The sequence below is a fragment of the Pinus tabuliformis genome, chromosome 5_2 (assembly GCF_031772625.1).
Source record: "Pinus tabuliformis cultivar Carrire ecotype Pingquan chromosome 5_2, CPIR1, whole genome shotgun sequence".
Taxonomy (NCBI): Eukaryota; Viridiplantae; Streptophyta; class Pinopsida; order Pinales; family Pinaceae; genus Pinus; species Pinus tabuliformis.
Window position 1 is genome coordinate 393,090,541 of NC_142306.1, and position 23,820 is coordinate 393,114,360.

Consider the following 23,820-nt stretch of genomic DNA (forward strand, 5'->3'; position numbering starts at 1 on the left):
TCTTGGCTTCTCTCCAGCCTTCCTCTCCGCCCTCCAAGCTCCTATTTCCTTGTGTCGTTCCTTGTGGATGATTTTCCTTCAACCAAGTGGATGATCTTCCTCCAAAACTGTGCAATCCTCAAGGATAAATCCTTGATTGCATGCATGAGTTTTCTCCATGAGAAAACACATTCAATTGATAGTACACTGTCCTTGACTTTAATCTCAATTGGGTCTTTCTTAGAATATACATGCATGAGTTTCTGATGAGGGAATCTTTAGTTAACTGGAGTAGCACTAGTTGAGTGCATGCATGCATCAACTAACTATTAACTCACCATTAGTTCCTCAAATAGTTTGGAACTAATTTAACTGGACTTAACTCAGTAAACTGAGTTAACTAATTACAACTCAAATATAACTCAATCTTATCTCCTTAATTTAAGGGATAACTCTTGCATGACTTCAGAAAGACTTCTAACTTGAATTTCTCCAGCTAATTAATTTAAAATAATTAATTAATTATTTCCAAGTAGTTGTTAAGACTAAATTCGATTTTAATTCACAATTTAATTCAAGGACAAATTAAATTGGAATATTATTGTTTCCATATTTCAACAAGTTAAACAAGGTGACTATCAAGAAAATGCATCATTTTCTGCGGATTGATGATCTTTTTGATCATTTAAAGAGAGTAGAAATATTCTCAAAGATTGATTTGAGATTAGGATATCATCAGGTGTGCATCATAGAAGAATATATTTACAAGATCACCTTCCATACCAAGTATGGGCATTATGAGTTTGTGGTGGTTTTGTTTGGTCTTACTAATGCTCCAACTACTTTCATGTGTTTGATGAACAATGTGTTGTGTCCTTATCTGGACAAGTTTGTGATAGTGTTTATTGATGATATATTGATATATTCTAAGAATAAGGAAGCACATGTAGAACACCTAGCAGTAGTATTAATATTATTGAGATAGCAACACTTGCATTCCAAGCTTAGAAAGTGTAGTTTCTTTTAGTCTTAGATTCACTATTTGGGACATGTTGTTTCCAAGGAGGGGATAACAGTGGATCCAGAAAAGATTAAAGTTATCATGGAATGGCTAGTTCCTAGGAATTTGGATGAGGTCATATCATTCATGGGATTAGCAGGTTACTACATGGGGTTCATCAAGAACTTCTCAAAGATTGGCTATGCTATTATATCTTTGCAGAAAAAAAAAGGAAAGAAGTTTGAATGGATTGAGCAGTGTGCAATTTTGAGCATTTGAAGAATTTGCTTACAAATGCTTCAGTCTTGAAGATTGTAGATCCTGATAAGAATTTTTTAGTTTGTACAAATGTTTGCAAGGAAGGACTTGGTGGTGTCCTAATGCAGGAAGGGAAGGTGGTATGTTATGAGTCAAGGAAGTTGAATGAGAATGAGAAAAACTGTGTGACTCATGATCTTGAGTTGATAGTTGGCATTCATGCATAGAAGATGTAGAGACATTATCTTCCTAGTAGGAGGTTTGTTTTGATGAGTGATCATAGCGGAGTGAAGTACTTGTTTGACGAACCCAATATGAATGCCATGAAAGCTAGATGGTTGGAAACTCTAAGGGAGTTTAACTTTGAGATTAGACACATCAAGGGAAAGGAGAATGGGTTGCAAATCCTCTTAGTAGGAGAGTGCAAGTGAATCACATTTCAGCTATAAGATTTTATGGGATAGATTTACAGGAGCGAATCTTGCATGCAAGCCAGCATGATGACACGTACCAGCAATTGAAGCTGAGGTTCAACAGTAGGGTGAAAGTGATAGAGACGAGGAGTATCACCTCAGAGTAGATGGCCTAGTTAGATTCATGAACAAGATTTATGAGTCAGATAGTAGTGAGCTCAAGAAGCTTATCTTGAGGGAGTTTCATGTTAAGCCATATTTAGGGCACCTGAGATATCAGAAGACTTTGACAATAGTTAAGAAGTTATATCATTGGCCAAACTTAAAGAAATAAGTGGTTGAGTTTTGTAACATCCCCTGGTTAAAATTTCATGTAATAAATGTTAATAAAGGAAAAATAAGACCATAGTTAAGGGACACTTATTCCAAGCTGAATGTTGGGAAAATATATCCTATTGGGCATCAATGGATGTGTTTATGGCTAAGGGAAATTGGCAAATCAATGGCTAAGGCATTAAAAAGGAAAAAAGGGATTTTGGCACATTTATTTATGAAAATAAAGGAAAATAAGAGAAAATGAAGGTGAAAGGTCAGAGGTTGCATGTGAGGAGGAAATTTAAGGAAAATAATGGAAAATGAAAAAAATAGAGGTCTCATTAATAAAAAAGGCTTCTAAGGATCAAATTGTAACCCTTTTTCAGTTCAGTTTTGGAGCTTTCTCATTATTCTCTCTCTCTCTCTCACTCTTGGACACTCATAGCTTTCTTGGAGCATTCTAGCTTTGGAGGAAGGAAGGGAAAATAAATCAAAGGAAGGACAAGGAAAAGAAAGGAAAGCAAAGAGCAAGTAACGAAGAGTGGGATCAAGAAACTTTAGCAGTAATACATGCAGGTAATGTATTGCATGTGTGATTTCCTAGTTGGTTTTGACATGCATGGCTTTGCATGTTGGTATTTGGTTCTTTAGCTGACAGTGGCATGGTCTTGTCGGGTTATGATAGTGGTTTTCATCCTTGCCTTTCCTTTTTATGGATGGCCATGGTATGATGGGATTGTTTCTTAGTTTTTAGCTTTGGAATTGTTGAATGGTTTCGTAATCTAGGGCGAAGGTGGTCTCAAGAAAATTCCCAAAGGCCTAGGAATCCCTTGACCAGTTTTGGCAGGATACACGGTAAACCCTAAGGTTGGAGTCTCGGTTTAGGGCCTAGTGATCCAGTGTGGATTATGGTACAACCTGAGAGACAAGGAGACAAAAATTTCCTCAAGGATAGTGATGGATTCTGAGGCATTCCAAGCTTGGTTTGGTTTTGTGATCTTGGTGTCGATTTTGGTGAGATCACGGTTTGGTCAGAGTGGAGGTGGTTTAACCTATGGATTCCCTTGGTTTTTTTGGATTGGTTATTCATGAGATCCTACATTAATGCTTGGAATATGGCACAGGGGTGACTAGATGAAAGAAATATTTTTTTCAGCCATGTCTATAGTCGGGTGGTACATGGAAGTCTCGAACCTAGTTGGCTCTTTCCTATGTTTAATAAAAGCTAAGTTCTCTTTCTTTTGTACTTGTCATTATGTGGCCTTAATGGCTATTATCTCATTTTTATTTACATGGTTTAATGTTGGTTATAAGAATGGTTATATAATTGGTTATAGTCATGGTTATTTCATGTATTTACTTGTAACTAAAAGGATAATGGATGAAAGACCTACTTGATGTCAAAATAGTCAAGGGAAGACAGTGGTGATCCTTCTTTTCAAGTATCATATGAGTTATCAGTCATTTATGTTATTTCTTGTATTCATGTCCTGTAGATTGCATTGATGCCAAGTGTTTGACAGAATGCCAGTCCCAATTGGGGATGGTTAGGCCTAGTCCTGGAGCCAGTTTTGGCTTGCAAGTCTTGTTATCATGTAAATTATGGATTCTGAAAGCTACAGGGGTTTCTTGGTAGTGACCGAGATTCTGGGCTTGAAAAGTGGCACAAATCCCAGAGTCACAGGCACAACACTTGGGAAAAAAGTCCCCAAAATCTCCCATTCCCTTGCTATGGGAGCTTCTAGAGCCCCCTAGATGCACCCTTACCCATATCAAGGGAACATCTAGGGGTTTGATGCACTCAAACTTTAGTTGGTCTCAGGGGCTAGTTACCTGAGTGGTTGGGATGGCTCTTGGGAGTTCTGTTGTTGAGGCGAAAGTTCTATGTGGTGTGTTTCCATTGACTCCACTTCCTTAAGGTGACTTAGGAGGTCGGGTCTGGTCATAGTAACCCCTCATCTCATGTTTACCTAGGGTAAGCCAGTGAAAGTGGCTAGATACGAGGGGAGGCATCATTACAGGGTGGTATCAGAGCGGGTTGCGCTCTCTATGGGAAAAGTATGATGTTGTCAAGGTCATTTTCATCATGCATGGGATTAGGGTATACTGTTGGTATGGTCATGCATGATGTTATGCATTGAAAATGTTTCATATACATATATTCTTATGTTTATACATGTACATGCTAATGTGGATTGATCTTGCAAATGAGATAAGCTTCCTCTGAACAACAATAAGGTATGGATTTTATTTTGGTATCTTTTTGGTTTTTCTGAAATGATATACCTGCAGGAAGAATAGAATCAAGGATGACGAGAAAAATGGTAGACTATAGCTCCCATGACTCTTCTTACAGATTAGTTGGGTAGCATGGAGATGAGAATTCGCCTAGTATGGCAGATACATTGAGGAGCTTGAGGGATGAAATTAGAAGTTGCAAGGAAGATAATGATAGGTTGGTTGAGGCTCAGGAAGGACTTGCAAGGGCCCAGGAAAAGAATATAGATGTTAATGTAGCTATCCTTCAGAGCTTGTCATAGTTGCACAAACAGGACAGATTAGGATCAGTTAGGAGTAGGAAGAAAAGACCAATGGAGCCTATGGTAGCAGGTCTCGGTCCGGACATAGGTTGGATAGAGAGGAAACCGTTAGAGGTGACAGATCATTGGACACACCTGATAGGAGGTGCCTTTTCCAGAGGATCCACCCTGTTTCTGCCCCTTGTTATTGGCTCTTTCTTGCTTGACTTGGTTCCAACCCTCTTCATTCCCTTTCTCTGGCTCTGCATTGGTCAGACAGTTTCTAGCAAAATGCCCATAAACGTGACATTTCCTGCATTTGAATGGAAGTTGTTCATAATCCAAGATATGCACATGAGACCAGCTGTCGACTTTCTTTTTGATTGCCTCTGGTAGTCCCACCTCTAGATCTACCTCTACACAAATACTGGCACAATCGTACTGATCCTTGTTGCTTGCCCAATCTATGAATTTTCTGAGGGAGTTGCAAATGTGCTTCAAGGAGTCCCAGTTCCAACAATGAACTGGCAGATTTGGGAGACAAACCCATACCGGAACAAATTTGGGAACATTGACCACCGGGTCAAAGTCCGGGGTCCATTTGTTCAGATAGAGTCCCTGACGACCCATGAAATACGGTCCATTTCGAAAGATCAGGTCTTTGTCTTCTTTGGAGGTGAATTCGAAGAGAAAATACCCTCGCCCTAGAAAGTATGAGGTTACACTTTGATTAATCAGAGGTGCCCAATTCCTATTAACCCATTGCTCAGTAGTTTTCGGAGAGGGCCAAAGTCTCGTGAATTGGCCAATGAGTCCACGATCCGCCAGAGACAGAGCTACTTGAATGGGGGTCTCCGGAGGCAAAGAGATCTCAGGAATTTCATCGAGTTTCTTAATTAATTTTGATGCATCACTTCTTTTCTTTGGAGGCAAGCTAACCAGGAGCTGATTGAAAGCATCAAAGGCAGGATCAGGGGGCAGATCCGTGTGGTGGCCCAGCGACTCCATAAGATCTGATCAGATGCCGGCTGCCACAGGGGCAGCCACGCAGCAACGGCCAAACCCTAGCCAGAGGGTCTGCTGACTGTCTCGGATCCGGATCAGGTCTTCTGCAAACAGGCCCGCAGTGAGGAGGTGCCACAGAGAGCGGGCAGATCCGCAGGCTTCAGAGCCCGCAGAGTGCGGTTCTCGTGGAAGGAGCCGAGGGTCTCAGGTTGCAGAGCAGCGACCAAGTGAAATTCTATGAGCTATTTCAAATTTTACCTTAAGCGATCGATCAAGTTTTTTAAGTGCTTGATCAAACTATTGAGGACCTAAAAAACATAGTTTTATCTCCTCTTCTGCAAATTTCTCTACAACACCATTTTTTAGCCTAGTGGACTTAAGGCAATATTTGTATTTATTTGACATAGTTGATCATGTTGGATTCGTGAAGGAATCCTCTATGCAAATGCATATGATTTTGACATTTTCGAATTCATATGATATTTTTCATCTAATTTCTTTTAAAAGTTATGCTTGAATTGTTTTTGGACAATTTCAAAGGGGTTGAATGCAAAATAAATAACATAAAATATACAAAATGAAAAAATTTCAAAAAATACTTGCATCTTCATTTATGAGTCCTCTTCAAAAGAGTATTTTTGGTTTTTCAATTTACTTAAACTGTAGGAAAAAAATGTACATGAACGCATGTGTCTAAAAAATGCAATTCAAATATTAATTCCTCAACTTCGAAAAATAATAAAAAATATAATTTTGCATAAAAAGTTAAAGTTTCAATATGCATAACTTAGTTCTCTCTCTCTCTCTCTCTCTCTCTCTCTCTCTCTCTCTCTCTGCAAGGACAAGCATTTAATTTAATGGAAAATTGTTAGATTATATGCCACTGACATTTTTTGGAAAAAATATCATTAGGACAACATAATTCTCCACAAATTGTATTTTTACTCCGAATCAAAATCACAAAGGCTATATGGATTTTGAGGGATTCAATTCAATAAAAGAGTAAAATTTTGAAAGTTCAATGCCACATTTGGCCCAACAGTGTACCCCATATTCATGCATTCACCTTTATATGTAAAAATGACACCAACTAAATGTTCGATCAACTTCCTGATTTTATTCATCCAATTGATGAGAATTGGAGGATCGAAGGAAGACATTTCATTTGCCTAGTCAATAGAAGATTTTGAATCCATGAAAATATCTAATGTCTCTATCGATAACCATTATGTACAATATAAAATTCCCCAAAGAGTAATGTTCTCAGCCCATGCATTTGTTCTAGTACAATTGTTCCAACATATTTGATAAAATTGACTAGGTTGTATGATAATGAGACCCCCACAACCACATATGTTATGATTTGTAGCCCCATAAAAAAATATCACTTTCCATATCTCTAATTGTTGTAAGCATCTCTGATTTCTCTTATGTACCACAAGTCAAATCTCATTAAAGTATGCACATATTTAATGCGTATTCTGCAAATATCCAAAGGGATGACTTAAAAAATATGTTCATTTTTGCTCCTCCAAATACCCAAAAAAATATAAAATGGGAGAGTTATATTCCTTGTATTCCTTCATCCACTCCTTTAGAAATGCTTCCATTTTTATTGAAACCCACCCTGCATTGATGTTTAAATATCAATAACACCAATCCAAATAGAAACTACAAAGGGACACTTGAGAAATAGGTGCAAAACATTCTCGTTATCAACCTTGTACATGACACATATACCAAGACCAATGTGACCTCTCCTGCATAAATGTTCCCAAGTTAATATTTTGTTCCATTCGGTTTGAATAATTCCCCAAATAAATTTATGTGTTTGATGAATAGTGTGTTGCATCCTTATTTGGACAAGTTTGTTATTGTATTCATTGATGATATATTGATATACTCCAAGAATGAAGAAGAGCATTCCAATCATTTAACAACAATGTTGAGATTGATAAGAGAGCATCAGTTGTATGCCAAACTTAGCAAGTGCTACTTCTTTCAGACAAAGGTTCATTACTTGGGACATGTTGTTTCCAACGAAGGCATAACAATAGATCTAGAAAAGATAAGGGTTATCATGGAGTGGGTAGCTCCTAAGAATGTGGATGAGGTTACATCATTCATGGGATTGGTAGGCTACTACAGGAGGTTCATCAAGAACTTCTTACACATTTCATATCCTATGACATCCTTATATAGGAAAGGTAAGAAGTTCGAATAGACAGAAGAATGTGCAGCTAGTTTTTAGCGGTTGAAGCAGTTGTTGACCAATGCTCCAGTCCTTAAGATTGCAGATCTGGATAAAGAGTTTTTAGTGTGTACAAATGCATGTAAAAGAGGACTTGGTGGAGTCCTTATTCCAGAGGGACAAGTGGTGTGCTATGAGTCTAGGAAGTTGAATGAGCACGAGCAGAGCTATGTGACTCATGATCTTGAGTTGGTAGCTATTATTCATGCCTTGAAGATGTGAAGGCTTTATCTTCTTGGCAAGAGATTTGTATTGATGAGAAATCACAGTGGGTTGAGATACTTGTTTGACCAGCTGAATCTAAATGCCAGGCAAGCTAGATGGTTGGCTACCCTTAGTTATTTTGACTTCGATATCATATACATAAAGGGGAAGATGAACCGGGTTGTATATGCTCTTAGAAGGAAGGTACAAGTGAACCATATAGCAGCTATGAGATATTATGGGACAGGTTTATAGGATAGGATCTTTCAGGAAGGACAACGAGATGACATATATATGGAGATTATGCACAGGTTACAATAGAGTACAGGTATAGGTAAATTTATAGGTGATCAGAATGTGGACTATCGTCTCATAACAGATGGTTTGGTGAGATTCATGGACATGATCTATGTGTTGGATTATAGTGAGCTCAAGAAGCTTATCATGAGGGAGTTTCATGTCAAGCCATACTTGGGTCACCCAGGATATCACAAGATATTAACGAAGGTGAAGAAGTTCTACTATTGGCTGAATATAAAGAAGGAAGTGGCAGAGTTTGTGGCTATATGTTGGCTTTTTAGTAGGTAAAGGCAGAATGTAAGCATCCAGGTGGTCTACTACATCTTATTCCAATTCCAAAATGGAAATGGGAGCTCATTTCTAGGGATTTCATTACAGGTCTTCCGATGACAGTGAGACAACATGATTCTATTATAGTCATGGTCAAGAGGTTGAGCAAGGTAGCTCACTCCATTCCAGTGAAGACTACATATTCAGCTAGTGAGGTGGCATAGGTTTTCATTAGGGAGATCGTGATATTACATGGCGTTCTGAAGAATATTGTGTTAGATAGGGATGTGAAGTTCACTTCCAAGTTTTGGACGGAGCTATTTGCAGGTTTGGGTACAAAGTTGGCCTTCAGTACAACCTATCATCCGCAGAAAGATCAATAGATAGAGAGGGTCAACAAGATATTGGAGGATATGCTAAGTATGTATGTGATGCACTGTTAGAGAAGATGGGAGGAGTATCTTCTATTGGTTGAGTTTGCATACAACAATGGTTATCAAGAGTAATTGAGGTTGAGTCTTTTTTAGGCACTCTATGGGCAGAATAGTAATACTCCCATCAGCTGGAGTGATCCAGTGAACATGGTACTTACTGGACCAGATATGTTGGTAGACATGGAACATGAAATGCAGGTTATAAAGAAGAATCTATAGGTAGCACATGATAGACATAAGAGTTATGCAGACCAGCACAAGGTATTCAAGGAGTTTCAAGTTGGGGAGCATGTGTATTTATGCATCAAGCCTAATAAGATCTCTTTGAGGATTGGAACATGTGCCAAGTTGGCACCATGGTATTTCAAGCCTTTTCAAATCCTTGAGAGGATTGGACCAATGGCCTATTAATTTGCACTGCCTCCAACAATGAAATTCCATGATGTTTTCCATGTTTCATTTCTTAAGAAGTATATAAAGGATGTTGATCATGTTATTGATTGGTATGTATTGCAAGTGGAGCAAGAAGTAGAATTCTAGCCGGAGCCTCAGTCCATATTGCAGCAGAAGAAACTCATGCTCAAGAATAGAGCCATAGAGAAATTTAAAGTGCAGTGGAAGCACTTTGGGCCCGAAGAAGATACATGGGAGATGACAGATCAGATGTGAGCCATGCATCCTTCTTTGTTTGCTGGTGGAGGCAAAGAAGTTTTGGTATGATGTTTAGTATATGTTTGGCATATGTTTTTCTGATGTTTTGGTATATTTACATATGTATATGGATGTAGATACCGCCATGAGCTAAGTTATAAAGTTCCAATAAGCGGTATGGTTGTTATCTTGTCATGTTGTCATGATGTTTTGATTTTGAGTAGGTCATTCATTGTAAATACTACAATGGGATAAGTTAAAAAGATCCATGTGTAGTATGTTTTCTTTTTAGTAGTTTTGTTGAGGTCTTGGTGTGGTTTAAAATTGAGGATGGTGTTCCCCAAGGGGGAGGGGTTTGTAATAGTCCCTGGTTGAATGTTAATGTAATAAAAGTTAATAGAGGAAAAGAAAGGCCACAGTTAAGGGACACTTATTCCAAGCTAAATGTTGGGCAAAGGTATCCTAGTGGGCATCATTGGATGTGCTTATGGCTAAGGTAAATTAGCAAAGGAAATGGCTAAGGCATTAAAAAGGAAAAAAGGTATTTTGGCACATTTATTTATGAAAAAAGGAAAATAGGAGAAAAGGAAGGTGAAAGGCCATCGGTTGCATGTGAGGAGGAAATTGAAGGAAAATAATGGAAAATGAAGAAAATAGAGGCCTCATTGATAAAAAGGCTTCTATGGATCAAGTTGTAACCTTTTATCAGATCAGTTTTGGATATCTCTCATTATTCTCTCTTTCACACACTCTTCGACACTTAGAGTTTTCTTGGAGCATTATAGCTTTGGAGCAAGGAAGGGAAAAGAAAGCAAAGGAAGGACAAGGAAAAGAAAGGAAAGAAAAGAGCAAGCAAGGAAGAGAAGGATCAAGCAACTTCAACAAGAATACTTGTAGCTAACATATTGCATGTGTGATTTCCTAGTTGGTTTTGACATACATGGTTTTGCGTGTTGGTATTTGGTTCTCTGGTTGTTGGTGGCATGGTCTTGTCGAGTTATGACAATGGTTTTTAGCCATGCCTTTCCTTTTTCTGGATAGCCATGGTGTGATGGGATTTTTTCTCGGTTTTGAGCTTTGGAATTGCCAAATGGTTTCAGAATTTGGGGCGAAGATGGTCTCAGGAAAATTCCCAAAGGCCTAGGAATCCCTTGATCGGTTTTGGCAGGATACATGGTAAATCCTAAGGGTGGAGTCTCGATTTAGGGAATAGTGATCCAGTGTGGATTGCAGTAAAGCCTGAGAGACAAGGAGATAGAAAATTCCTCAAGGATAGTGATGTAGTCTAGAGGCATTCCAAGCTCGGTTTGGTTTTGTGATCTCGGTGTCGATTTTGGTGAGATCATGGTTTTGTGAGGGTGGAGGTGGTTTAAAATTTGGATTCCCTTAGTTGTTTTTGGATTGGTTATCCATGAGATCCCACATTCATGCTTGGAATATGGCACGAGGGTGACTGGCAAAAAGGAATCTTTGGTTCAGCCATGTCTATGGTCAGGTGGTACGTGGAAGTCCCAAACCTGGTTGGCTCTTTCTTATGTTTAATAAAAGATAATTTCTCTTGCTTTTGTACTTGTTATTATGCGTCCTTAATGATTTTTATCACATTGTTATTTACATGGTTTAATGTTGGTTATATGCATGCTTATATGACTAGTTATAGTCATGGTTATTTCATGTATTTACTTGTAACTGAAAGGATAATGGATGAAAGACCTAATTGATATCAAAACATTCAGGGGAAGAGGGTGATGATCCTTCTTGTTAAGTATCATATGAGTTATCAAACATTTTATCTCTACCTTGTATTCATGTTCTGTAGATTGCATTGGTGCCAAGTGTTTGACAGAATGTCATCTCGGTTGGGGATGGTCAGGCCTAGTCCTGAAGCCAGTTTTGGCTTGCAAGTCTTGTTGTCATGTAAATTATGGATTTTTAAAGCTACATGAGGTTCTTGGGCAGTGACCAAGATTCTAGGCTTGAAAAGTGGCACATATCCCAGATTCACAGACACAACACTGGGGAAAAAAGTCCACAGAATGTCTCTTTCCCTTGTTGTGGGAGTTTTGGGAGCCTCCCAAATGCACCCTTGTCCATGTGAAGGGAAGGTCCAGGATTTTGATGCACTAAAACTTCAATTGTTCTCAGGGGATGGTTACCTAAGTGGTTTGGATGGCTCCTGGGAGTTATGTTGGTGATGTGGAAGATATGTGTGGTGTGTTTATGTCAATTCCACTTCCTTAAGGTGACTTAGGAGGTCGAGTCTAGTCCTAGTAGCCCATCATCTCATGTTTACCCTGGGTCAGCCGATGAAAGTGGGTAGATATGAGGGGATGCATCATAACAAGTTTTTTGTGAGATGCCTAGACTATTAGTAGGCGAAATCTTAGTGTAAGCCCCCGATTGGTTTATTACAACTGATTTTGATTCTAGAATGGAAATGGGAGGCCATTTCCATGGAATTCATTATAGGTTTTGTTGAGGACATCGAAGCAACATGATTCCATCATGGTTGTAATTGATAGGTTAAGTAAGGTAGCTCAATTCATTGCAGTGAAGTATATAAATTTAGCTAGTGAGGTAGCTCAAATTTTCATCGAGGAGATAGTGAGATTGCATGGTGTTCCCAAGAATATTATATCATAAAGAGATGCGAAGTTCACTTCCAAGTTTTTGAAGGAGTTGTTTATAGGCATGGGAACAAAGTTAGCCTTTAACACAGCTTATCATCTGGAGACAGATGAACAAACAAAGAGGGTTAACAATATTCTTGAGGATATGTTGACGATGTATGTCATGCATCAACAGAGGAAGTAGGAGGAGTATCTTCTACTGGTGGAGTTTGCTTATAATAATGGTAATTAGGAATCCTTGAATATGAATCACTTTGAGGCACTTTGTGGGTGGAGTTGTAATACTCCTATTAGTTAGAGTGATCCAGTGAATAGGGTATTGATTGGACCAGATATGTTGGCTGATATGGAGCAAGAGATGCATGTTATTAGAAGGAATTTAAAGGCAAACATCAGTAAGGTAGAAGAGTTATGCAAATCAACATAGAGAATTTAAGCAGCTTGAGGTTGGGGAGCATGTGTACTTGGGCATCAAGCCCAATAGAATCTCCTTGAGGATTGGGTGATGTGCCAAGATGACACCTTAGTATTGTGGGCCTTTTGAGCTCCTTGATAGGATTGGACTAATGGCCTACCAACTCTCACTACCGCCAATGTTGAAAGTCTATGATGATTTCCATGTTTCATTGCTTAAGATATGTGTCTAGGATGTTGATCATGTGATTGATTGATCTATGTTGTAGGTGGGAATAGAGGGAGAGTTACATCTAGAATCTCAGTGCATTTTCTAGTGGAAACAACTGATTCTCTGAAACCGAAAAATAGAGCAAGATAAAATGCAATGGAAGCACTTTGGGCCCGATTAAGCTACATGGGAGATGGTTGATTAGATGCAGCCTTGTATGCTTCGTTATTTGTTGGTTGAGCAGATGTGTTTCGTTTATGTTTATATATGTATATGTGTATTTTATATATTGCAATGAGATGTTTTATAAAGCTCCAATAAGGAATATGTTGTAAATATTGCATCGAGCTATTTTATAAAGCTCCAATAAGAAATATGATGTCCATGGTTTCAATAGTTGATATGATGTAAATGTTGCATTGATTTGTGTTATAAATCTCCATGGGAAATACGTTTTTCTAGTTCTAAGCATCACAGAACACCGAAGATGGTGTCCCCCAAGGGGGAGGGGTTTGTAACAACCCCTAGTTGATTTTCGATGTAAATAAAATAAGACCAAGTTCATGGGACACATATTCCAAGTTGAATATTGGGTATACACATTGGTGGGAATCACTCATGATTAATTAAAGGCTATGGAAATTGGAAAAGGCATTGACAAAGGCAAAGAAGCAATAATTGACATTTAATTATGAAAATAAAGGAAAATGGGAGAAAAGGAAGGTGAAGAGACACAAATTTGCACGCAAGGGAAATTAGAGGGAAAATGAATAAAATAGAGGCATCAATGATCAAAAGCCTTTAGAGAAACAATTGCTATCTTTTTTATAGTTTTGAGTTGAGATCTCCTTTCATAATCTCATTCTCTCATACTCTTGCACACTTAGAGAATTCTTGGAGAATGCTTGGAGCACCCTAGCATTCACTTGGATTTGGAGAAAGAAGGAAAATGAAAGAAAGAAAGTGCAAGGAGATATTTGGATCAATAGCTACAACTGGATTTCTTTGTAGGTAGCATGTTTCATGTATGATCTCCTTGTTGGTTTTTTGATGCATGGTATATGCATGTGATTCCTTGTTTATGTGTTGTCATTAGCATGGAGATTTGCTTGGATTGACAATGGTTTTGACCTTGCCTTGTCGTTTCCTAGATAGGCATTGTGATGTGGGTTTCCCACTTTTTTTTTTCTTTTTTTTTTTTCCTGATTGGTTCTCAGGTTTCCTATGGTTGTGGGTTGGAACAAATGATCTTGATCCTTGATTTAGTTGTGGGTTGAGTTACTAGCTCCTAGAGCCTTGGATAACATGGGTATAGATTGATCTAGTTGATGTTAGTGATTTGTGGACCATATAGGTGAGATCACAGGGTTGAGGTGGTTTGGCCTCTAGAAGCTCCGATTGGATTTATTTTGGTTTGGCCCTTATGATCCCATATTCATGCTTGGACTATGGCATGGGGGTGATTGGATAAAAGAGAGATTTGGTTTAACCCAATCTATGATTGGGTGGTATGTGGAAGTCCCTAACTTGGTTATCATTTTCATATGTTAATATGAGATATTTTTCCTATTATGATCTATGAGAATTTGTAGTGATTATGTTGGTGATTATATGGCTGATTATTTTTGTTGTTTCCATTTTGTTTATATGATGGTTATACGATGTATTATATCTATGGATTTTGACATGTTTTGATAAGTTATTGAGTAGTTGATGAATGAATGATCTCACAAGTGTTATTGTAGCTATCTTGAGAGGGAATTAGACCTGCTTGGTTTTTCTAAGATGAAGTGCAGACTCCTATGATCATACATGCATTTATGAACTGTAGCTCACATGTTTACCATATGTTTGACAAAATGTATATCATGGGTCAGGCATGTCTAGCTCAAGTTATTGCTTGAGTTTTCATTGATTAGAATTGTCATTACCTATGATTTCATTATGGAAAGTTATGGGCAATGGTCTGGAGGCTAGCCTAGGAATGTGGCTCAGATCTCGGGACCGCTGACACTAAACTCAGGAATTTTGGTGGTAACCGCATAGAGGCAAGCCTATGTGTGCATTTGGGACCTCATAACCACACTGATGTTGTGTTTTGCATGTAGTTAGGAGTTTCCCTAGTGAAATAGAGTTCCAACTTAGGGATTGACCACTTAGGGTGATTTGCAACCTCCTGAGTGATCTGTGGTCTCTAAGGGATGTCAGTTTATGGTCGGATTGCATGCTCCACTTCCATAACTAGAACTTGGAGGTTGGGTCATGTTATAGTAACTCTCAACTCATGTTTACCTGGAGAGCTTGTAAAAGTGGGTGAATGTAGGAGGGGTGGTTACATTTTCGTTGTTTTTAAAAAAAAAATCATGACTTTCCATTTTTTTAAGAGGATTGTCCCAAATTTTATAGCATAAAAATAATTTACCTTAAAAATCACGATTTTTTTATAAAAACTATATAAAATCATTAGAAATTTGAATATTTCCAAAAAAATATCACCAAGGATTTTACGGTTTGCATATTAAGGACTAATGATATTCATAAGGTTTCTAGACTTTAATATAAATGTCTATCCTTAAAATTTTCCCTGATGGAGATGCTTAATCTATAAATAAGCTTTATTACAATACCATGGGCCAATACGATGGCTTATCAATACTATATGCCCAAAAAACCATAACTCATTTCATATGTCACTTGTTCATATACCATTTTTTTATTAATGAATTTAATTAAAAGAGAAAAAAAAAACAACTACTTTGGAAACAAATCTTAGTGTATAAATATTTAAGGCAATTTGATAACCCTATATCCACATTATTAGTCTTTCCATCATAAATATTGCACATAGAAAATCTTCAAAACCCTCGAAATTAATTGTTGTTTTAAACTCTGTGGGATTTTTTTCTAAATATTGTTAGAAGAACATAGGCATGTAAATTAAACGACTTGTAAACATGCATCAATTCACTATACTATAGGAATTAAAACACTTATTTCATCATACGTCTCCCATTACCAAGATTAAAAAAATCATAGAAAATCATTAAATTTGTTTTAAATTATTATTATTACGCCCATGGGATCTCTACATTCCAGTATAGGGTAGATGTCAAAAAATGTTAGATTTAAAAATAATATAATGATTCTTTCATTAAAAAATAAAAATTTTATTTGTATTATAAATTATTATTATCATGCCCAAAGGCTCTCTACATTTGAGTATATGGTAGATGCCAAATAATGTTAGATTTAAACAGATATATAATGATTCTTACATTAAAAAATAATAAATTTATATTTCAATACAAATAAAATACGTTAATTTCCACCTTAATTCTACATCCACTATATATAGAAAGATAAATTAATTGGAAGTAAAAAAATTCTAATATAAAATATGAGGCACACGTGTAATTCCTTTTCACTACTCAATAAGTGATTGATGTATCCCATTTAAAAATAATTTATAATATAAACCAATATAAAGGAGATGAAGGAATATTTTAGGGGCTAACAAGTGGGAGAATTTCCATGATTTTTTGAAAAAAAAAGATTCGTCAATTTCCATTTTTTCTAAGAAACTTTCACCCAAATTTTATAGTATAGAATCATTTTATCTTAATAATCATAAAATTTTATAGAGACTATATATATCATTGGAAATTTGAATATTTTTACAAAATTATAACTAAACATTTTATAGTTTGCATATTAGGGACTAGAAAGATTCTCCAAGGCTTTTAAACTTTAAGATAAATTTCCATCCTTAAAATTCTCCGTGGAGGAGATGTGTGATTCATTCTATGTTCAACTCACAGGCACTATATCTATATATATATATATATATATATATATATATATATATATATATATATATATATATATATATATATATATATATATAGATAATCAAAAATATATTTTAATATGAATCACATAAGACAATATTTCAATGTCCTTGATTTGTTAATTAGTTTTTTTCCATTAGATCATAAATCTGGCATACAAAATATATCAAGCAACAACCTCATAGTTGTGGCTTGCCACTCGAGAAACCAAACCAACGAAAATAGAGGTACTATATTGATCTTTTGTCTATTAAATTGAACCAAAATAAAACCATATTGTTTGAGTGTCATGACTTTAAGAGAGATATTTGTCATTGTTATCAAACTTCTTACATAAAATCAATTGGGTAATGCTAGAAAGCCACAACTGTAACCCATGTGAGAAAATAAAATATAGTTCCTTAAACATAAACAAAAAAAACAATAGACCAGTGCATGCTTCAATCATCAGAGGAAGTTGTTGGGGCAGGATCGTGTCTCCTTAGGCTTATTAAAGAGAGTTTCCCACACTGAAGATGCCTCTCAATATGGTCCAACTAGGCATTCAAGTTGTCTAGAAAGGAGCGTTAGTGGTTTTGGATACATTGGATATCATTGATGCAAGTTATGATTTCATTGTGATCCTCCTATTTTTATTTAACAACATGGCCCAACAGAGTTTTTATTTTCTAGAGTAGGGTGATGGAATGAAAATATTGGTTCCTATGACCCCTAATGTGTCCAGGGTCTAGAACCCATTCAAAGACTTATGCTTGAATTTTTGAACCTAAATGGGAATGGTGGTTAGTTGTTTCCCAGGTTTTAAATTGGTGTATTTTTTCTTGGAATCTAGAAGGGTTGATAAAAAGGTAAATTTCATCCAATGTGCTTGAGGCATGCTTGTTCCCAACATTTTTTTCTAAGTCTTGGTGCCGACCCCCTTGTTGGATTTTTCTTAAACCCATCGCATGCACCCCTACTGTCATGAGGAGTTAATGAAGTTTCTAACCAGTAGTGCCAATGAGAGCCATGAAAGTACAAGCTAGGAGGGCATGGGTATTCCTTCATTGGAGCACCAAATAACTAGACGTTGAGGGGGAAATCCCACCTGCAACTTGATGAAATAACATAAGTAGTAGAAAATGGTGGAGTGATTCCATTCTAGGAAAGAAGATGTTGAGGCCGTAGGGGTTGCCATATTAATTCGTTGGATCCGCATTACTTGTAGCATGTGTGATAGCATGATATTTCAATATCCATATTAATTAACATAATTGAAATAAAATAAAAAATATTAAATTTATAATTTATATTTTGAGAGAAATGTATAATTTATTCAATTCTTAAATATAAAAATTCAATTTCAATTACAAATAAAATATTCAATATAAATATTCAAATATTGGGGTTTTTTTATTTTAGTAGTGCTTTCTAACTCAAAGCGTAATAGACATTTGTAATTCCTTTAATGTTTAATATGTATTTTAGATGTGATGTTTTAGGATATATATATATATATATATATCATGGTTAGAACATTTTATTCGTGGAGTTGAAACATGGGATATATATAACCAAACTAAATCTGTCTTAACCTCGGATCTATCAAGTAGCAAAAGAAATAAAATATCCCAAGGTACAAACCTTTCATAAGTTTTCCACTCAAAAAAAGCTTGCACCTCTAGAGTTTTGATCCCTCTTCCCTTGATAGATTCAAGATTAAGATGGATCTAGGATGGTTAGGGTAATTCCTTTCATGCTCAACATGTATTCAAAACATGTTATATAGATAACCAACCTAGATCCATCTTAACATTGGATATATCAAGCTCCAAGGGGAATCAAACCTCCTAAGGTGCAAACCTTTTACCAAGTTTTGCACTTGAAAATAAGTTTTCCCCTCTAGGTATTTGATTCCTCTCAACGCTTGATAGATTTGGGATTAAGATGAATCTATAATGGTTATACAAATTATATATATATATATATATATATATATATATATATATATATATATATATATATATATATATATATATATAATTTTATAACATTTTTTAAAAAGAAAAAAGTGCATAACTAGCTTTGAGATAAATATCAACCCTCTATCTTGACTACTAGTACACATATTTCAAGAATATTCCGTAAAGGTTAAGTCCCTACCATCCATGTATTAATTATTGATAATAAATTAAAAATATGGAAAGCATACTCCAACATAGACACAAGAAACACACTAAATGTTTTTATAAAATCATATTGAATATTTTCTTGCTTGTAAGAGATTATCTACATATTAAATATCTACTTTTATGTATGGCATTAAGGGTATATGATATTAAAAACAACGTGACCATATTGGAGTGAGGGAAAGTAAAATCGATATTTTTTTGGATACTATTAAGGTTACAACTATTTTTTGGTTTTATAGGAAGACCTAAAATAATTTTTTATTCATTGAGATTTCCTTTTCTTTAAATATAAGGAGATGGCTTAATTGCTTAATATCTAAAGATCTCTAGTATGAGGGAAAGTCCACCAAGCTTTTTTTTTGGAAAGAAAAAACCAATAAACTTTGTATTAAAAAAAGATCTATACATTTGTCAATATTCAACAAAATTTAAGCCATGTCTAATTTCTAGACTGAAACATAATAGATATCACATTCGAAGAAAAAAACATAAATTTATAATAGCGTGTCAGATGTATTTAACTATATTTAATAAAAAAAACTTTGGAAATCAACAACATATATGATTGGTCATCAACTAAACTTGATTTTTCTAGTCCTTTGAATTTTGTCATTACTATATGTGGTGAATTTGATCTCCTCCAATGGAAATCAATGTCTCGGATTTGAAAGTGCATCAACAATGTTGTTTAGCTCCCTGTATATGAGTGAATGCATAAAGTTGGGTTACACTTTTTGGCAAGCACAAGAGTTGGAAGGGAGAAAAACAACTCAATCGAGCAATATTTTAGCCCTCAATTGAGTTATTTAAGGACTTAAAAATAAATCCTCGATCAAGCTCCTATGAAACCCATAGTTACATAGGAGCTTGATTGAGCTACAAGCTCGATCAAGCTATCTTTTTTTAATTCTTTCCCAAAACTCAACAGGGATTTTATGGTTGGAAGGGCTCAATCGAGCCCTTGTTTAACCATGTCAAGAGCTTGATCGAGGGTTTGTTAAATATTTTATCGAGCTATTTCATTTTTATTTTTTTTGACAAAAACGATTATGGGGTATTTATATTCCTTTTGGCCAAAATGCCAAAAAACTGATTACATGGAGTACTTTTGTGTCCTGGTGCTTCTCACTTCTATGAGTGAGCATGCCTCTGAATCTTGTGGACTTCTTCTTTGATATAGGGTCTATGTTTTCGGTTTCTAAAATTTTCCCCCACTTGGAGATACAAACAAATTTCTTTAAGGTCAAACAGTAAAACATGGCAGTAATCAGATTAAGGGATGGGATCCCATGATTCTTCTTCGTCTTTCTGCTTGACCCTTGCTAAGAGGTGGGCAGCCTTGTTGGCTTCAATGTCTGCCTCTTTATTGTGAACTCTCAATACATGGAAGTAGTTTAGCTTCTGAAAGTATTTTCCAAGGCCCTTGATTCTGGATATCAGCCTTGTTAGCTTGAGGTCCATCACTGTGGAATTAGATATCATTGCATTTATAATGATCTAGGAGTCACCGATTACATTAGCTTCATCAATATTTGAATCTTTGAGGAACTTAAGGCCTTGCAAGAGGGCCAGAGCCTCAGCTTGAATGTTGGATGCATGTCCAAGCCCCCAAGCGAAGGAATGGGTTTTTTCCCCATATGGGTTTACAATAACACCTCCTGCACTAGCTTTTCCCGGATTTCCCTTTGCTGCCCCATCAAAGAAAAGGGAGTGCCTTGAATGAGCTTTGAGCTAGTTTTGAAAGTCAACTTCAGATTTTCTTATTTGCCAGTCTTTGATAGGGAGGGCGTTTCTGACTGCTGGTTGGAATTGCAAGTCTAGGAGTGAACCCCAAGTGATGTCCTGATGGCTGAGATTAGTATCATCTTTAATATCAGTCAAGCACTCCTTTATATGGCATTTTATTTTGATTTCTAAGGCCTTGCTGTTCTGATTAATGCTTCTGAAGATTCTTCTATTGCGTTCAAGCCAGATCTGCCAACAAATAATCTTTGGAAGAATGACCCATGCTTTCTTAATTACCTGGTTTTTAGGAGATGGACCGGGGTATCTGCCTGCCCAATTAGAGAACAGCTCAGCAGCAGAACAAGGCATCAAGAAGTTGGGATCCAGATCTTGAGTGAAGGAGAGCTAGATTTTCTTGGAGAACTTGCATTCAAGAATTAAGTGGACAGCTGTTTCTACATTTTCTTTGCACAACGAACATATGGATGGCCCGTAAAATCCTTTCATTTGCAAAATGTCATGCATTAGAATTCGACCATGACAGAGTTTCCAAGCAAAGAAGTCGATCTTGGGCCATGAAGGAATGCACCAGACTCCTTGCCAAGGTGTTGGGTCTAGGGGGGCGTAAGGCTTCTCGTTTAGCTTAATATAACCCATGGAAACAGTGTATCCTTTGATGCTCGATCCCCAACCTTTCGAGTCCTTTTTCCTCATTTGCATGGGTGCCAAGCCGTGGAGATGTTCTAGCAGCATGGACCAATCTCTGCGCAGGTGGTTCGGCACTTCAATGTGTTTCCAGCCTGCCCATACCGAATCGCACCATAGGGAGATATCCCACAGTGTGCGCAACCCTTCTTTGTCCATCCAGTAATGCAGTTCTCTGATGGATGTTCTTTCTTCGATTGGATCCTTATTCAATATTTTATCAGTCCATATGTTGATCTTTCTACCGTTTCTAGGGATCCAGTAGGACTTCGTTTTGATTAATGGAGCAGCTTTTGCATACAGTTTGAGAAAAGGTGAGTTCTGCAGTTGGATCACATTCTCTAAACAGCTTAAACGAGGTCCTCTGAAATATTTTTTCCATAGAGCCAGCTGGGCCCATCCCGGCTTGGGCGCAATGATCCTCCAGATAGTCTTTGCTGCCATAGCCACATTCTGCTGACATATATTTTTAAAGTTCAATCCACCTTCCCACAATGGCTTTGAGATAGTTTCCCAGCTGATGAGAGGGATTTTCTTTTCATTCTGTTTTCCGCCCTTCTAGAAGAACCTGCGCATGAACTCATCCATTTTGTTTAGAATGGTTATCGGGGCGAGAAGTCCAGCAAAGTGGAATAAGGGGAGGCTGGAGAGCACTGATTTTATGAGGACAGACTTGCCAGCAATGTTGAGCCAGCGATAGCCCCAGGTTTGGATCCTGGACTTGAATTTTTTAAGCTGAGGGAGCCATTCTTTGGTTGTAAGTCTCTTGTGAAAAACAAGGAGGCCCAAATATTTGAATGAGGTCCAGGAGGAGGAGGCTGCAAAGCCCAGACATCTAGATATGGCAGAGAGAATTCTGGGCGAGGTGTTCCAGCTGTAAATATGACATTTGTTCTTATTGACAGCGCTGCCTGAGGCCTCACTGAAATCATCCAGAACATCTTTGAACTTAGAGGCTGAGGAAAGGGTGGCATTGCCTAACAGCAGAGTGTCATCCGCAAATAAGGCATGGTTTATGATTTTGACCCCTCTAGCAATACGCAGGCCATTAATTTCTTGATCTTGCATCTTTTTTTCTAACAAAAAGCTGAGGACAGAGGCTTGGATGACAAAAAGCAGAGGGGAGAGGGGTCATCCCTGCCTAAGTCCTCTCGAGGCTTTGAAAAATTCAGTGGCTCTTCCATTTACAAGGGGGGCAATCCATGGCTCTGAGATGCATGCTCGGATCCATTTAATGAAATTTTCTCCAAAACCAAACTTGCACATGAATTTTAAAAGAAATCTATGATTTACTCGATCAAAGGCATTTGCTAAATCGAGTTTGATCACCATACCTTGTTCCTTTCGGAGAAGACTTGAATGTATTGCCTCTTGGACGAGAGTGAAGTTGTCCACGATCTGCCTTCCCTGGATGAAGCCTCCTTGATTTTCCAGAATTATTCTAGGCAGAATGGGCTTCAGTCTATTTGCAATGACCTTGGTGATTAATTTGTACCTAGTGTTGCATAATGAGATCGGTCAGAATCTACTGAAGTTGTTGGCACCTTTTTCCTTTGGGATGAGAGCTAAGAATGCGGAATTTGTGTTGCCGCCTATTTTCTATGTATTTTGAGACTTTTGTATCATTTTAAGAAGGTCCTTTTCAACAATCGGCCAACAGACTTGGAGGAACCGGGTGGAGAAGCCATCTGGCCCTGGGGCCTTGTCCGGGTCCATGTCAAAGAGAGCCTTTTTAACTTCCTCTTTAGTGATTTTGGCCTCTAGGATCCCGTTCATACGAGGAGAGATAGCTTGAGGGATGATGTTAAGCAGCTCTTGGTGATGGAGTGACTCCTGATCATCCCTGTACAAGTTCTGGAAATGAGAGAAGGCTGCTTTCTTAATGTCTGCGAATTCCTTGTGTGTGTCATTATCTTCCTTGATCTCAGAAATGGTGTTGAAGCATTTCCTCGCCTGGGCTTGCTTGTGAAAGAAACCCGTGTTCTTGTCCCCTGCTTTGAGCCAAAGGTTTTGAAATTTTAATCTACAATATTCTTCTTCAGCTAAGCAGGCCTTATGATATCTCTGTTGCAGCTGAGTTTCTTGATCTATCATCTCCTCTATAACAATATCGCTCTCCATGTGGGTTTGATGAGAGGCAAGAGAGTCTTTGATGGCTTTCCTTTCTGCTGCAGGATTGGTCAGGGTTTTGGCCCAGCTTTTCAGAACTCCTTTTACCCTTCTGAGCTTTTCCTCCCAGATGAAGAATGGTGAACCTTTGATAGGCTGGCTCCAACAATCTTTGACTGTTTGCATGAAGAGAGGCTCTTTAACCCAAAGGGGGCTAAACCGAAAGGGGATAGGTCCCAGATCTAGATGGGCAAGGAGCTCTAACTTTACAGGCTTATGATCCGAGACGTTGCTAACAAGAATGTGCATTCTGGGTTCTAAACCAAGTAACAGGAAAGAGCTTTGAATGAAAAATCTATCTAGCCTGGCAGCAATATGTCCAAGACCTACTCTTTTATTAGACCAAGA